This window comes from Mytilus galloprovincialis, chromosome 12 (genome assembly GCF_965363235.1).
Source record: "Mytilus galloprovincialis chromosome 12, xbMytGall1.hap1.1, whole genome shotgun sequence".
NCBI classification, from domain to species: Eukaryota; Metazoa; Mollusca; class Bivalvia; order Mytilida; family Mytilidae; genus Mytilus; species Mytilus galloprovincialis.
Genome location: NC_134849.1, coordinates 31,770,954 through 31,789,949, shown reverse-complemented (window position 1 = coordinate 31,789,949; position 18,996 = coordinate 31,770,954). Strand labels below are relative to the sequence as shown.

General features: G+C 32.5%; 1 long non-coding RNA gene across 6 annotated transcripts; it reads right to left on the bottom strand.

Annotated features, from left to right (window-relative positions):
- Positions 1-453: 453 nt before the first annotated feature.
- Positions 454-12,261, bottom strand: LOC143055502 (uncharacterized). 6 transcript variants are annotated; one of them, XR_012972057.1, is made up of 5 exons: positions 6,244-6,262; positions 4,974-5,091; positions 4,131-4,350; positions 2,617-2,853; positions 454-1,048 (listed from the first exon to the last, which is right to left on the bottom strand). It is a non-coding gene; the product is annotated as an uncharacterized LOC143055502 (long non-coding RNA). The 6 variants fall into 6 exon arrangements; XR_012972059.1 differs by lacking the exons at positions 4,974-5,091; positions 6,244-6,262 and adding an exon at positions 12,106-12,261; XR_012972061.1 differs by lacking the exons at positions 4,974-5,091; positions 6,244-6,262 and adding an exon at positions 6,717-6,735.
- Between the last annotated feature and the right edge of the window lie 6,735 nt (positions 12,262-18,996).

Below are 18,996 nucleotides of genomic sequence, written 5' to 3'. Positions count from 1 at the left end.
TAAGCGAATCCATTAAATAGTTTCAGGAGATAATTTTTTTCAAGTAAAACGGACAACAAACGGACGGAAGACAGACGTAAAGGGATGGCAGAAGCTTATATTACCCCCTGTCAAACTGATTAAAAAGCAGGGTAATAATGTGCTCGCTACTATAGGAAGTTTACATTTCCCTTTGTTAAACTGATTTTAAAGCAAGGTCATAATGTGTTTACTACTACAGGAAGCTCACATTATCCCCTATTAAACTGATTGGAAGGCAGGGTCATAATTTGTTCGCTACTACAGGAAGCTCACATTGTCCTTTGTTAAACTGATTGGAAAGCAGGGTCATAATTTGCTCGCTACTACAGAAAGCTCATATTGCCCTCGGTTAAACTATTTTAAAGCAGGGTCATAATGTGAAGCCATATATGATGGTTTGATACTTATGCTCATAAAAACTAAAACTAAACAGAAATACACAAAAAGTTGTATTCGATTTCATTTTTTTTTACAGTTTGCTTGTTATTCTTCGTCTGACACTTGTTACTCCTGTTCCATACAATTCTGTTCTTCTGTTAAATCCAAATTCTTCGACAGCGCTATCCAGAAATGTCCAACTAGTTCCTTGGCTTGATATACCACGAAATAATATATATTCACTCATTGGCCGACAAAGAAACTTAGAAAAGTGTAAAATGAGGTGCTCTTTGATATTCTCTGACAAACAACCATAAGCGTTGAAATTAAAAAACATTCCAATTGGTGCTTGCCAGAAATTACTTATAGAAAGTAAAGTTCTTTGTGGACAATTTAAATCAGACACCACAACAGTAGTTCGTTTAGAAATAATCAGGGGAGCATTCGATTTGATAGCCCTATATGGTACCTGGTCAACAACTATTTCGTCTTCAGGGAATAAGTACTGCTTATGGTCAGTTGATGCTATAATTTCACCAAGCATCTTTTCGTCGATACTTTCAGATTTTAACGAAGGATTTTCTTTCCTTATGACACTAGAGTATTTATTTTGTAGTGTTCTTTTATGTGTGTCGTAAAATCGAAAATCCTGTTAAAAAAGAGAGATTCTTCATTCATTTATATTATAACATAAACAATTATACTTTAAAATGTAAAATACCAGTTTATAAATCAAGAAGTTATTAATAAAACGACGGTTCCAACTCTCTCAAACCAAGTTGACCTTACGTGAATTTGTTTATTCGGTGTATGTCCTTTTTGTTTATACAGTTCCTGACATTGCAGCGTTTTTACGTATCACTGGCTTTAACAAGTTTACGTTTGCGCTTTCTCGATTAAGCAAATCCATGAATGCCTTTATTTTAATAAACGAAACGTATAAGGTGTTTGTTTCATTTGAAGACGGAGATCAACGATTATCTGTAGTAATAATAGTAGTAACAACACATATTTTGAAGGAGGTTATTGGTGTGTTAAGTAAACCAATTAACTCACAAACTAAAGAAAGTCCGAGGCACTATTCACTTTTTTCGAATGAAGAAAATTTACACAGCATTTAATTGCGTAAAATTTGACTAGTTTATTCCTTTAAAACCAAATAAATAAACTAAACATTTTATTCTGATCAAACTGTTTCATTAACAGTAACAAAATTAATTTCGCTTATATAGAAAATTCTTACTTCATCATTAAACGGCACGAGGGTCTAGATAGGGGCCTTCAATTTTGTATTCTTTACTATCTTAGCCATTTTTCTTTATTCCTTATAAATTTCCCCATTTCCCTCTATTTTCTATATTTAAGCACCCCAATATTATCTTTTCTTTTTTTCTTCCTTATTTTCTTTATAGCGTTTTCTTTTTGGGATGGGGGGCTTTTTTCTGCGCCTTCGACCCATTATTATCTATCCTGTAAACGCCATTCAGACCCTCATGCATGTATAAATATACAATCATGATAAAATATTTCCACAGGAATATAGATCACCATACCTTTCGAAATTTTGGTTTAAAATGCTCTTCAACTTCTTACTTTATTTGGGCCTTTTAACTTTTTTTTAAATGCAATTAAGGTCAACGTAAAGAGGACTGTCAGACATGCATGTTCATCTTACAATGAATCTATAGACCACAATATATCGTCGTCAAACGGGTCGAGGCAACACATGTTTTGGACGATTTTATGCAAAGAAATATATTTGTCTCGATCAAACAGAAAGGAACGTACGCCATCTCAGTCCCCCCCCCCCCTGAATTCGCCACTGTTACTGTAATGAGATTAGAAGTATATCTAAAGATAATTACTTGTTCTAAGGTTTTGTTGTATGTTCTTTTGTTAATCAATTGAAGTAACGGTGAATGTGTTCTACTTACTGTTATTTTATGACATAAGACTTTACAAAATGTTAAGCTTGTTATCTCTTACGAGTCTATTTTAAGCATATCTAGTCGTGTAAAATTAAGTATGGTCAATGAACGATGCACTTAAGATCAACGTCAACAGAACCTGTCAGACATGCATGCTCATCTCACAATTAATCTATAGACCACAATGTATCGTCGTCGAGCGGATCGACACAAAAAATGTTTTGAAGGGCTTATGCTTTTTTTTCGATCAAAGGGAGGAGAAATTAGAAGTATGTCCAAACATACGCACTTGTTCTAAGGTTTTGTTGTATGTTCCTTTGCTAATCAATTGAATTAACGGTGAATGTGGTCTACTTCCTGTAGTTTTATGCCATATGACTTCCGGTCGGTAAAGAGGTCCTCCTATATCCACCCATTTCAACATTATTCCAGCAATGCCTTTACCAGCGTATTCTTTGGAAACTCTCCCTGCCCTAGTAACTACACTTCTCCCATCATCCACAGTTGTCATTAAAGTAAATCCTACCTAAAGTATGAAATATCTATTTATTATCAACACAGAATATTTATCATTATAATTGAAGGCTCCTAACTTGATTTTGTTTTCATATTATATATAAAAAAACAAGCAATTGACAATAATACTGTAGAGGTCCGATTTAAAACAAGCCATTGACAATAATACTGTAGAGGTCCGATCAGAAACAAGCAATTGACAATAATACTGTAGAGGTCCAATCAAAAACAAGCAATTGACAATAATGCTGTAGAAGTCCAATCAAAAACTATCAGTTTAAGAAACACAGAAAATACCACTGTCATTGGGAAACCAACAAAAAAAAACCAAATCAAACACTAAACACAGAGAACTAAAGATTATAATTACGATCCCCCCAAAAAACAGTGATGGACTCGTCCATTGTCGAAGAGTCAGCAGGTTCTGTTCCACTATTGACACCCGTCATATAACTCTTTATTGAGTTCCTTGAACATATCCAGTTTGAACAAATGGCAAAATGGAAAATCTGAAATATTGGAAGTTTATAAGAACATGAAAATCATTATTGATAGACACTGATGACCACCAAAAGTTATTGTTAATAAGTTCTTGTTTTTCGTGAGAAAAAAAGATATATTAAAAATTAAAATTGTAAATGATATAGTTTATACACCACTTTTTTTAAAGACATAGAAAATTAATAAAATTAATAACATGCAAAAATATATAGCTTTTATCATTGGAACTTATGGACATGTATTCTAATCCGGATAAGTTCTGAAATTATACAAAGTTTGTCATGACGTCACAAACCAGTTGAATTTAAAGGAAAAATGTACAACTCATTTCTTATATGAAATGAGTATGGTGCAAGATTTACCTACCCTTCCAGAGCACGCGAGGTAACACCGGTTATTGGTTAGATTATTGTTGCTCAGTCTTTAGTTTTTGTCGATTATTGTTTTAATCATGTCTTTTTCATTTTTTGCCATTTTAATTTTGATGTCTCTTCGATTTTTCTATTCTCCTTTTCGTATTTGCATCTTTTCTAAAGCATGCATTGTTAACGATTGAATGCATAGAATAAACATACGTTGTGATGATGTTAAAAGATGAAATGTATAAAAGTAATGACGAATAATAAAACATCACGTGAAACGCATATACTGGGTTTCTGTCTTTATGTTTCGGTTTTACTCAAACATATATGACAAGGGTATCTCAGATACCCGCATGTTGCAAGGGAGATAACCAACCATTTTATCTTAATATTGTGGTTCTAAAACTTAAGAAAATAATCATACAAATGTATCTCCAATGACAGCAGCATACATCTCGTTGTTTGGCATATCAATCAGCATATGAAAATAATCAGGAAGATAGTCACCACCATTATATATCTCTGATGGGGGAAATATTGCCATCACTTTCTCATAGTCTTCTTTTGTCACCCTTTTACATTATCAGGCTGCTGTCCATTGTGTTAACTTATGCTGTTAAAGTTATTAAGTTCTTCTTTTGTATCTGTCAAGATAAAGTAAGACACCAATCATTATGATTTTAGACAAATGAATACATCATGAATACCTTACGTGTTCCTGTATTCCTATGACTTTACATAGAGATTATAAATAAGAATGGAAAGTAGCTAGCATTATCCTTAAATTTCTCAGTCAAATTCAACCATGACAGTGTTCGCAGAAATATAATTATTGATTTAACCGATTGAGTCCCTGCCCGATTGCGACATCCTTAAGATTGAATTACTAATTAAAATGAGTTTTTGGATTTGATTTTCAATAGTTAATGTTATTCAACACACTTTCTTTGTGTGGCTGTTGAGTGTTCTAAGAAGTTCTTCTACTGTATCACTTCCCTGTCAACACTGAGGTTTTTATTTCGAACCTCACAAGTGACAGGCGCCTTTGACTCCAATCTTAATTCACTATGATTGCCAGTTTTCCCGCCGAAGGTTGGTGGTTCTTTACGAGCACTCAAGCTTCCTCCACAACAACAAAAAAATTAAAAAAAATAGCCGCCACGAAATAGCCTATAGTTCGCAAAGTGGCGTTAAACACCAAATATCAATAAATCAACCAATCTTGTTTGTGTATCTATAGCTACGCTCTGAATTACAAGATACTAACCAAGAAACAACAAAACCGTGAAAGACGGGTAAAAATACGCTCCACAACTTTGCTGTTCATACACATAATCACTCTCTAATTCTGATTTGATTTTTGATGAATATTTCGTGTGTTGTTTCTGGGGAAAAAATAGATTTTTTGTATATCAACTTACATGTTTATGAGAAAAAGGCAACACATATAATACATTCTCTTCATTTCAGTTAGAACAAAAGCTTCGAATCGGGTTTTGTCCGGCCTTTTATTGCTGACTTTGGTTCATTGTTGAAGACTCAATATTACCTAAAAATGCTTACATCCATTATCCATATGTAACCATTATTTGTTGGATAATTGTCTCTGATAATCATATTATATTTCCTTATTTTATTTGTATGTACATTAGTACTCTTAAAGTATCAATTTTCTTGGGAGAGAGGCAGGATGATTTTGAATGGATGGATAACTTGGCATGGTAAGGACTAATAATAAGTAACTTTGCACAAAACAGAATGGAAATGAATGTTCTGCAACACAAAATGCATGAAACAAATGTGTACAAATATCCATATCTTTTGGTGGATAATTGTCTCTGATAATCATACCATATCTCCTTATTTTATTTGTATGTACATTAGTCATCTTAGTACTTTAAAATATCAGCAGCGAGTCTCACTGTCTTCAGTAACCATTTGATTTTCTTGGAAGAGAGGCAGGATGATTTTCAAAAGAGATAACTTGGCATAGTAAGAACTCATAATAAGTAACTTTGCACAAGACAGAATGAAATTTAATATTCTGCAACACAAAATGCATGAAACAAATGTCTACAAAAGTTAAAACAAAATTATCAATCCGGTAAAAACCACCCCCTCCACCCCCAATATTAAATGGTCGACTCCTTGATACGTGAATTGTATTTGTATTCTATAATACGTACATGTAATTATATATAAGGCGTATAATTAATGTATTTACTGTGTACATTATCTTTTGTCCTCGTAAGAAAGATCGTCCAATTAATTAAGCATTTAATATACACAAATAACATTACAAACGCACACAATTATTTGCGTCGTTCTGCTGCTGTTTCATTGATTGCACCAGCACATCTGATGATACTACTAACAATGTTTACGTATCTGACTAGTTTGTGGCAGGTATATAATTTTGAATGAATGATCCAATATTTTGACTTGTAAAAATGTTTGTCCTTTAATCGGCAGTGAAATTAAAATAAACAAATGCAACAACAAGTTTCCGGTAGAAAACATTTTAAAAGATTACTTACAACATGTACTAGTTAGCGTTTGAAGTCCACTGTGTAATTTATTCATAGAATATTTTACCTGGATAGTGTAGTAAAGAAGTATGACGTAATATATGAAAAAGGTCAAAATATTTTGTATGCAGATCAAAATAGTGTCCCGAAATAGTGAATTATAAATATGTGTTATCTTTGAATAAATAACTGTCTGTGACATTATTTTTAAATAAAGTTTGCTTTTAATTCTCTTTCTGACAAACAATGCACCTGATGTATGAAATTCTGTTCTTTTGAATCCTAATTCTACAACTGCGCTGTTAAAAAATGTCAAACTAGTTCCTTTGAGTGATATTGCATGAAGTAATATATATTCACTCATTGGCTGACTAAGAAACTTAGCATATTGTAACTGATGGGATTTTTATTTTCTCAAACGATCAGCCATACACAAAAAGACTAATATTTGATACTACATGTGCTTGAAAGAAGTTACTTACTGAAGGTAAAGTTTTTCGTGCATATGTTAAATCAGACACTACAACTTTAGTTCGTTTCTACAAAATCAGCGGAGCATAGATAGGTCTTTATGGTACAAAATTAGCAACAATGTCGTCTTATGGGAACAAATGCCGTTTCAAGTCTCAATATTCTAGAATTTCACCAAGCATATTGACATCAATATATTCAGATAGCAAAGATTGATTTACATTTCTCATGACATTGTGATTGTAATATAAGGTTTCCTTAAGTACGTCGTAGAAACGAAAATCCTATAAAAAAGAAAAAAATATTCTTGTAGCAGTAGTTTATCATCGTTTGGAAACAACAATCTGTTGTGGTCAAAGAGCTTTTCTTGTTTTACCTCCGTTAGGGTCGCTCATATGATACAAAAAATTGACAACCAAAGATGTATTTATCGTACAAGAGATATTACACACGATATACATGTAAATAATTGAGACACCAATCCAACAGCAAAACCAGTGTGCACAGTTAAAATGTCTCGCTTGTTTTGCTGTCTTTGACTAAATGACTAAATGTTATGTTTAAAGTCTATCTGGTCACGGACTTACTGCAGAATAAAACATTTGATCAATGAGATAATAAAATAAAAACAAAAGAAAAATATCGACATCAAACAGATATGTGCAAATTGCGACAATTATATACACATCAAGTGTTTGTAATAAATATCATGAACACTTGTCCTTCAGTTGACCAATGGACAATGTAAATGAACCGTTGCAGACAAGCAAGCATGTATACCTAACATACTTTCCAACTGTTGTTAATTCATTTCTTTATAATAATTCCGAAAATAATCGAAAGAAAATAGGGTCAACAATAGATGAATTTTAAGACGGGGATATACATTAAATTTCACAATAATGATGTATGCAAAATGGAGATCGTTTATTATTTTTTAACGAAATTGAACAGTTTTAGGAAATATAAATCAAGAGGCTGAAGAAATTAAGGGGAGATTCAAAACTGATTTGTCGAAGAAAGACAAATGATACGCCCTAATACTGCATATTGAGATTGTTGCAAGAATAAAATGGGATATTTCAAAGGCATGTAATTATAATTATGTTCATCAATTCCAACAATCACGTAAGTCTCATATCTCTGGAGTGACAAACCAGAAAATTCAATAAGTTAAAAGGTAGCTTCCGTTCACCAATCCCAACAATAAAGTAAAGTTTGGAGAAAATCAATCCAGGAATACTGGAAAAGGTGTGTTTTTTTTTGTGAATAATTATCTTAAATGTAAGAGTCAAAGTTCCATAACTCTCAAACGACAAACCGGAAAAATTAAAAAAATAAAAAAAAATAAAAAAAATAAGGGAGCTTCCTTTCATCAATCCCCACAATAACGTAAAAAATAAAAACAACACGTTATAAATTCCATGCGTCCGAAGCGCTTTTCTTAATTTATCTTCATCAAAAACGCACAAATCCGAATATTTGTGAGCCAAGGATGTATAAGGTCCAAAAACGTTGAAGAACTTTGCCTGAGGGAGTTGAAACTTAAGTTTTCTTTATAATTCAAAATTTATAAACGGGCAATTTTAGAAAATTTGTTATAAATCATGTCGGTAAGGAAGTACTGATTACTGAGCTGATGATACCCTCGGAGACTGATATTATGGCCTCGAGCATCACTGAAGAGACCTTGATTGTCGAAATGCGCATCTGGTGCATAAAAATTGGTACCGTTAATGTTGTAGTCCTGCAGCAGAGGTATCGACCCAGTGCTGTTAAAAATTAAAACAAGACGTTATAAGTTGCATGCGTCCGAAACGGTTTTCTTGATTTTTGTTTGGGGAAATCAATTCAGGAATCCTGGATTTAGTGCGAGATTTATGGAAAATTGCCTTTCATTGAAGGGTAAAAATTCCGTAACTCCGGAATGACATATTCAATATTTTTAAAAATCGAAAGGGAACGAAAAGACGAACAATTTTACAAACTGAAGTGATCCGGGAGGATAAGTTGTTCCTGGTCCACATGTGGTACCCTTCGTCTTATCAATGCACTACGTTGAACTAGTGAACCATCATAATGAGATGAAGCTTGTTATAATAAAGTAATCCTGTTTAAAAACTGATATCTACAAAAAAACATTATAACATGTTTTCTTTTACTTATGCTGACAGACCAAAATGTCACTCAGCTGTTGGCGAACACACAAATCATATCCCACGGGGATTAAGAAATATGCCAAGTTACCGAATGAAAGGAATGACTCCCTCTTCCTGGGGAGTCTGTTTGCCTTTGCAAGTCGGTAATAAGAAACCATGTCAGATTGGAATGGGGGAATTAAAACTGATGGCTCGCATTATGAAAGTGCCACCCTATCTTAACGTTTCAAATACCTTGCCTAAACTCTCTAGTAAAAAGCGCATTGCGAGCTCCTATTCAACATTTACTCTTTTCTCGTTCGACTAAAATTGCAGACCCTGCCTATTACACTGATTATTGAATTGTCGTTGACCTACAATGTATGGTATATTTGCCACTGAAAGTTAAGTCAATATAAGCAGTCATGTATTGCTTGGTATCGTAATCGTTTGTTATGCACACATTGATACAGGGTTATTTTGTATAAAAACTTGTAGTAAAGATACATATAAATATCAGACGTTTTTCAGCAACCTCTTAATTTTTTGTTTCTATAATTTCTATATAATTATAAACCAATTAAGGATTCTGATAATAGGAGACGATTTATTTGTTTAACACCATCTTGAGATGTGTTTTTCATCGTAATGTGTCGAATATACGACATGACGAGACCATAACAATAGGTAACTTGTACAGAATTGAAAAAGTTTTGAAAAGTAACAGCAGGAATAGTGACAAATATGAACAGACCACACTGTATACACATTACCGAGGTATATTATAATTGCTTTTCATGTATTTGGTATCTGACGGAGAGTTGTCTCATTGGCAATCATACTACATCTTCATATCTTACCATACTATATCTTTGTATCTGTGGAAGAATTTAGTAAACGTTTTAAGTAATATTTGATAACGAAATTCCTGACTTAATATTTTACCAATAAAACATAAATTAAGTTCATTGAAATTCAAAATGTCACAAAAAACACGGGCATAGAGAACGAGTTGTGATACATAAACCCCGTAAGATTGTACCAAAGGAAAATCACCGTCCTAAAAAGTAAAAGTAACAATAGGGAACGATCCGAACGTAAATAAACTGTGATAATACTCTTTGACGTTTAATATTAGTTAAACTAGGTTGATCTAATATAATTGTTGCGTATATTCTAAGATCAAATGTATAAATTTTAAGTTTTTTACTTTGACGAATTGTTAACAGTCATGTGAAACACAGTAAAGATTAAAATTGTAGTATCAAAAACGAAATACTAATCGATTTTTTTTCTAAATACATGTATTGCGGTTTTTTAAACTTAAACATAATCAAACAAATTTATCTCCAATGACATCAGCATACATCTCGTGGTTTGGCATATCAATCAGCAAAGGGAAATAATCAGGAAGATAGTCATCGCCGTTATAAATCTCAGCACTATTGCCATCACTTAACAACAGTCTTCCTTTGTAACCCGCTTTACTGCTATAATGCTACTGTCCATTGTTTTACTTTTAAAGACTTTAATATGCAGTTTTCACAAGTTCAATTTCTTGTCGGGTATCTGCCAACGTCGGTAAAGGTACATGTATGACAAAATGTAAGTTATACAATACATAGCAAAATGTTTAATTGTGTGGTTTATTCAAGGTCTTTAAAGAGAGGTTTCTTAAGAAGACAAGAACGTCAAAGAGAGGCTCCTAAGAAGGATCGAGCGTTAGCTGTTGATAATACAATCCGTTATATAAAAGTCTGGATTGTATTTTGCCCTTTATTCTGCACGCTTTGCCCATGATTCTCTATTATGCAAAACCTTTCCAAACCCTATTATATCGGTGATGTAGTGTAGAGACCGTGCATGCATCTCTTCGAAGTGTGTATTAAATCAACGGTTGGGTTGTCAAATATTTGACATATATAAGCGTTACTTAAGAGACATTAAGTGTTGACATGATGATATGATACAGTACAATTCGTAACATTAATATTTTATCACATCGAAATAACTCGAAATAAAGGATACATGTAAAACAGCTGCAGTTAGGTCGGTTTCATACACAGACTCGTCTTTCAAAAAGAAATTGGCAGCTCGGGTCGGCTTTAAACTAACTATACGTCACAATAAACCTACTAGGACAAGTTCCTACAATGAAGTATATTAATCTCACAGGATAGTATCTTGTACATGACATTATCGTATAGGAATAAAAGCACCTTCTTGGGTTACAGGAATATACCAGTGGGAACAAAACAAATTTCTTGTGGGAACAAAAAGAACTTATTTTGGGAACAAAACAAACTTTTGTGGAAACTAGACAACCATATGCATCGTGTGGGTACAGGAAATAATCGTATGGGAACAAAAAAAATCGTTTGATGGGTATAAAATACTATTAAGAGGACGACCATAAGATATTCTAGGGGGGGGGGGATTTCGAAAAAAAAAATAACTCGGCCTTGATAATAACAAAAATGAATGGTTTGTCAGTGGTAGTTTGAAAATAAATTACCTAACCTACAATGTATTGAAAATAAATAACTCGGCAGGTCTTTTAAACCACTTTATAAATGCATGTTTTAAAGTATAAGATGGCACCAGATTCTACCAAAATTCGTCTTTTTTCATATTTGTTTGCGGGGAAAACTTCCCAAATCATTTAATAACTACACCATGATGTCTGAAAAATAGGTTTCATTTCACTTGAGGTATTATGTCTCATGAAAATTTACCTCACTTTTCAGTGTAATATCTTTTCAAATTTTAAGCAATATTGTTTTTTTGTACGTATGCAATATATGCAGTTTTGAATTCAGAAGATTCCCTTTCAGAGGATGATGATTAATTTGGATTAAATGGAACATAATGACTATGTTATTTATAAAATAATAATAAAAAATGAATTTAAAATTGTGTAGTTTCAAGTATTACAAATTTAATTGTGAAAATAAATGAGCCGTCCCTTGTTTTACAGAAAATGAAAAATCATGCTTCAACAGTGCAGACAATATATAATCAGTTCTGATAGTCCACAAAAAAATAAATAAGCAATCCAAAACAAATCCTCCCCCCCCCCCCCTGAATATCAAATGGTCGTCCCCTAACAATATATAATGTGAAAATAAGATATACTAAACTTGTTGATACGTGCGATAATCTTGTGGGAACAAATTAATATGTTGTGAGACCGAGCTAAAAGATGTTTCTTGCATGACCTCATTCTGTCGCCGTAGAAAATAGTACGAGATAGTACACTTACTTTAAACTTTTTATCGCACAGTCGTTATAATCTAACATGCCATCACGTAGTTAATCCTCCATTATAGTACGATATACATGTACCGTATGTATGTCGCATATACACAAAGTAATTTTGTCTAGATTTTGTCTGACTATACTGCATAATTTGTTTAATAAATGACAATAATGTTTTACTTCACCACCATTAATAGATTACAAAGTTATTTTTAGAATGACACTATTTTTAAACAAACCAATACTATGTATAAGCTATTATAATAGCTTTTCTAAAAAGTGTGTCATTTCATCGCTGATTATATTGAAAATTAGTTTTTTGGCATCGTAATTTCATTCATTTTGAATAGTATTTGTCAGGGAGGAATAAGGGGAAAAGGGGGGAGAGGGCGCAGGGGCATTATTTTCTACAGTAGACAAGTACTTGATGTTATTTTTTTTATTAGTTTGTGTATGTTTATTTGTTTGTTTGTGGTAGCTAAGTATTTCAATTTTTTTCTGTGTCTGTTTCATTCATAGGGTCTATAATTGAAAGTAAATGAAATTCAAACATTACAAATTTCCAAATAAAGTATTTAGACTTCTGCAAATATCCTCAAATATGATTATTACAAAAGGAAGTTTGTCTCTTATTTACAATCTTTTATGTGGTTTTTATATTTTTGTTCTTATCTAGTAAAACGGAAAGGTTTGAGATCTTCAATAAAACTAGCTGAAGCAGGCAAATGAATAATAAATGTATTTCCAAGTTCATGTTAAGACATGATTATTTAATAGTTTATTGTTGGTTTTGTTAAACGTCCAGTGACAAATATTTCATTGATGTTCAGGATGATTTTGTTAAACATGGATTGCTTCTTAAATTTTGTTTTGAGACCATGTTAATTGACTTTTTTTCGTTTGTTTAACGGTCAGTGGGAAATATTTCTTGTATATTTAAGACAAAAAAAATCCCAAATTAATCAAGAATGCTGTACAGCAGAGTAAGTCGACCGGGATTAATTCTGGAAATTTGAACTACCACGTACTGGAGAAAAAAAATCATACGTCGAAGATAAAACGACAATACACTGACAAAGCAGAAAAGACGAATAGGCAAACACTATTTTGAATAATATTACATTGATTTAGCATGAGCAGCATAGCCCCACCTAAATCCGTGGTGGTCTTAAATGCTCCACAAGAGATCATTATCGATGTTCAAATGTTTCCGTCGTGACTGGTATTGGTGGCCATGTTGGTTGATCAACCTGGATGAAAATGACAAATTTAATAGAGTGGATAAACTAGATCAAATAGATAAACTTTGATGTCAATCCACTGAGCAGTTTCAGAAGAGAAGATGATTTTTAAAGAAAAATCATGGACGACGGACGCAAAGGGATGACAGAAGCTAACATAGCCTCCTGTGAAATTGAATGGAAAGCAGGGTCACAATGTGCTCACAGTGTACATGTACTTATTTTGTAGTGGTCTTTCATGTGTGTCGTAAAATCGATAATCCTGTAAAAAAGAAGAGAATTTCTTTATTAATTTATAGCATATAATTACTTAACATGTAAAATTCCATGTAAAATTCCTAGTTCATAAATCAAGAAGTTATCAAAAACCGAAGGTTCCAACTCTCTCAGACCAAGTTGACATAAGATGGATTTGGTTATTCTGTTTATGTCCTATTTTTTTTTTCGGACAGCTCATAACATGCAATGTTTTTACGCATCACTGGTTTTCAATGGTTTACGTTTGCGCTTTCTCGATGAAAGCAAATCCATATATGCGTTTATTCGAAGAAAAAAAAACGAATTATATAAGGTGAATATAGTGTTTATTTCATCTGAGAACTAATTATAGTTATATCAAATATTATGACGGAGTTTATTGATGTGTTAACTAAGCCAATTAACTCACAAAATAAAGAGGCACTATTTGCAAATTTTTTTCGAGTGAAGGGAAGATTTTACACAGAATTGTATTGCGTAAAATTTAACTAGTTTATAACTTTTAATTCCAATTTAATTAAGTAAACATTTTATTCTGATCAAACTGTTTGATCAACAACAACACAAATTATTTCGCTTATTCAGGAATTCTAATTAATGACATCATGAAACGACATGAAGATCGGGAGAGGGGGCCTTCAAGTCTGTATTTTTTTATATTTTGTTAAGCCATTTTTCATTATACCTTATATACATTTTTGTAGTTTGACAGTTTTTCTCTTTTTTATATTTTAACACCCTATTATTTTGTTTTCTTTTTGTCATCGAATTTTCTCTATTCCGGTATTTTTTGTGCCCTTTTTCCGCATTCTTGGTCCATTATTCTCTATTCTGTACTCCAGACCCTCATGCATGTATTAAATATACATGCTGATATAAATCCCTTGATTTACAAGTAAAGCTGAAGTTTATGAAAATCTCTCAGATCTATTACGTATACAGGTATAGAAAAAATCTCAAATAATTGTTTATGAAAGTTGAAAAAGATGTCTAATCATTGTAAATACCATATACAGTTGATTTATTATTTCAAATAACTAGATATAAAATACTACATACTAGTATTGACATAATAGGGATTTTCTACCCTAGTAATATAGATAATCTAGGCTGTATTTTGGCTAAACCTTTCGAAATTTTAGTTCATCAATGCTCTTCAACTTCGTACTTTATTTGGACCTTTTCCTTTTTTTTTTTAATTCGAGTGTCATTGATGAGTCTTGGTAGACAAAACGCGTCTTGCTTTACAAAATTATAAGCCTGTTATCTGTTACGAGTCTATTTTAAGCATATCTAGTCGTGCAAAATTAAGTATGGTCAATGAACGATGCAAATAAACTCATCATAGATACCAGGACTAAATTCTGTATATGCACCAGACGCGCGTTTCGTCTAAAAAAGACTCATCAGTGACGTTCGAATCCAAAAAAAGTTTTAAAAAGCCAAATAAAGTACAAAGTTGAAGAGCATTGAGATCCAAAATTCCTAAAAGTGTTGTCAAATACAGCTAAGGTAATCTATGCCTGAGGTAGAAAAGCCTTATTATTTCAAATAATTCAAAATGTTGTAAACAGTTGATTTATGAATATAACAATATCAATGATAATACATGTCAGCACAAAAAGTGCTGACTACTGGGCATGTGATACCCTCGGGGAATTAAGATCAACGTCAACAGTACCTGTCAGACATGCATGTTCATCTCACAATTAATATACAGACCCCAATATATCGTCGTCGAGCGGATCGACACAAAAAATGTTTTGAACGGCTTTATGCAAAAATTATATTTTGCTCGATTAAATGGGGGAGAAAATAGAAGTATATCCAAACATACGCACTTGTTCTAAGGTTTTGTTGTATGCTATTTTGCTAATCAATTGAAGTAACGGTGAATGTGGTCTACTTCCTGTAGTTTAATGTCATATGACTTCCGGTCGGTAAAGAGGTCCTCCTATATCCATTCATTTCAACATTATTCCAGCAATGCCTTTACTAGCGTATTCTTTGGAAAGTCTCCCTGCCCTAGTAACAATACTTCTCCCTTCATCTACAGTTGTCATTAAAAAGTAAATCCTACCTAAAGTATGAAATATCTATTTATTCATTAGATAGATTTCCAGGCTCCTAAATTGATTTTATTTCATATTTATATAAAAAAAAACAAGCAATTAACAAAAATATTTTAAAGGCCCAATCAAAAACTATTAGTGTAAGAAACACAGACAATACTATTGTCATGCATAGAAAACCTGACAAAAAGATAAACAAATGTCAACCATTAAACAAAATCTAAAGATTATCTTAACGACCTCCATACAACCTGTGATGGTTTCGTCCATTCTCAAAGAGTCGGCAGTTTTTGTTACACAAGTGAATCCGTCATGTAACTGTTATCTAAATTCGTTGGACATATCGGATGTAAACAAATTGGAAAATGTTAAATCTGAAATATTGGGATTCTATCAGGACGACTAAATAATTATTGTTAGACAATGTTTTGTCATGGTTTTTTGTTCGGTTCCTCTTTTTGACTTTTTGGATTCTCCCTTTAATATCTTACGCCTCTTTTCTAAAGCATGCATTGTTTATGATTGAATAAATAGAAGAATAAACACAAGTTTTGACAAAGGTATAAGATTAAATGTATTTAAAGTAATGACGAAAAAACCTTGCCTTTTATCTGTTTAAGGGCAAACGATACAGTTTCGATCCCATATTGAATTTTGACGAAAATTTGCATACAAGCTATTTTTCACCTAAGCAATTCAAATATGTTATAAAAAAAATATACCTTCATGTGCTACTTTAGGAGATAAATGGGGTCGAAATTTAGACATTTCTATCCTTTGTATAGATATTCCTTACTTTTTTTGCTTCAAAAGATAAACACAAGCGGATTTTTGTAAAAACATTTGGAAAATCTTCTGTATATAAATATTCTCTACATTTGTATAACAATTATTGGGAAATAATTAATTTTTATCAAAGTTTCAGGATTTTAGAAAAAAACGGCATTTTTGCTGTATATTTATCTAATTTAAAAAAAAAAACTTCGTTGGTTTTTTCATTAAAAATGGTACAAATAATATTCATATGTAATCAAACCTAATGTTATTTTTAAAAAAGAGGGGTCCATGAACTCGTTTTCAAGTTAAATCACACTGAATTGTAAAAATCAGTCGAAAAATGCATCTTTTCCCGATATGTCCGATATGTCACAGTTACACGTCGCGAAAAATAACATTTTACGTTAGCAACGTCATTTCTTCCCCTGTAACTGTATCGTATGCCCTGTAACAGATATGAAAAGCGTAAATCAAATACCCGTATGTTGCAAGGGAAACGACCGACCTTGTTATCTAAATAACTTAAAATTAAAATATAATCATATCAACCTATCTCCAATGACATCAGCATACGTCTCATTGTTTGGCATATCAATTAGCATGTGAAAATAATCAGGAAGATAGTCATCGCCATTATAGATGTAGGGAGGGGGAAATATAGCCATCACTTTCTCATGGTCTTCTTTTGTCACCCTTTTACATCTAACCAGGGAATTATCCATTGTGTTTACTTATGCAGTTAAAGTAATAACGTTCTTGTTTTGTATCTGTCAAGATAAATTAAGACACCAATCATTATGATTTTACCGTATACAAATGAATTCATCATGAATAACTTACTTATTCACTTATTCTATGAATTCACACTGAGATTAAATAATAAAAAAAGAATTAAGCTATCCTTTAATTTCTCATTCTGCCTTAAAGAAGAAGACTAAGTCTTATAAACACTGATCTATAAATAAGCCGATTGTGTCCTATACCCGATGCGGACATTTTGACGGAGTGTGAATACTCACGACTGATGATTCATGCGTAACAGAAGACGCTTACCTTGTCGACACACCCAGTCGCAGTCATTTAAGTTAATGTGCTTTCCTCGGTTTTTGTTAGTTTCTTTGATTCGTCTCTTTTCAATCGATTCACGAGATTTCACCATCGGTAAACTACTGTCACCTAAACGAATACAAAACTCCACGAAAGTTGGCTCTACTTATACTTCTACTTACTCATGACATAACATCTATATCGAGATGACTTCACATTCATGACATTTACCTGTGTGATGTTTCCACTTTTATGTAGCCATATTCCACCTATCCTGTGTTATATTACAGGGCTTGTGTTTTTTAATGAAATTTCCTTAAAGGTGGATGCTGCTGAGAAGAAATCGTTTATTCAAGTGTTTTATTGTAATTTCTTTGAACGATTGTCGCACGCCTTTGTGATAAGGTTGACCGATATTGAATATATCTGCCGCAAATGACTACTGCTATGGTTGTAGAAGTTGGGAAATTAAATTAAAATTAACACATATATGTAACCATTTCAAAAAAAAAATAAAGGTAATTAAAAGTAATCATTTAAGATTTAAATACTTAATCAAAATAGTTTTTTTTCAATAGTCAATGCTGATAAGCATTCTTCCTTTGTATGGGGGTCGATTGTTCTAAGAAGTTATTAATCTACTGTATCACTAGCATGCCAACACTGAGTTTTTTTTAGTTTGAACCTCACAAGATGCAGGTGCCTTCGACTCCAATTTGAATTGATTAGGATTGCCATTGTGCGTGCCGAAGGCCAGTGGTTCTCTCCGAGCACTCCAGCTTCCTTCACAAAAGAACTGACCACCTAGAAATAGCCCATAGTGCCGAAAGTGGAGTTCAACACCAAATACCAATAAATCAAGCAATTTGTTTGTGTGTATCTATAGCAACGCTCTGAATTTAAATATATTTACCAAGAAACAACAAACCCGTGGTAGACGGGGGATAATTGTCTCTAATAATCATTCAATATTTCCTTGTTTTATGTGTATGTACAATTTAGAATTGTACTTTAAAGTAGCAGCAGTCCGACTATGTTCAGTGATCATTTGATTTTCTGGGAATGGACAGAAGGTTTTTGAAAATGTATAACTTGCCCTTGTAAGAACTAAATATAATTAACTTTGCCTAAGACAGTAAAGAAACAAAGCTACACAAAATGCAGGAAACAAATGTGTACAAACATTTTTAAAAATGGCTGTATTACCTTGTCTTTGTCTAGTTTAATTTGTAAAAATCTGAACATATTGTTGATAAATGATAGCACGTCTATGTAAATATATACACAACATCAGACAAACACAATTATTTCAGTGGCTTTGTTGTTGTTCCATTGACTGCATCCCTACATCTCATGATTCTGCTTACAATGTCTACGTATCTGACTTTAGTGTATGATAGGTATACATGGATGTAAAATATATATAACTTGAAATGAATGATCCAACCCTTTTGACTTGTTAAATATTTCATCTTTTTTATTCTTTATTCGACAGTGAAA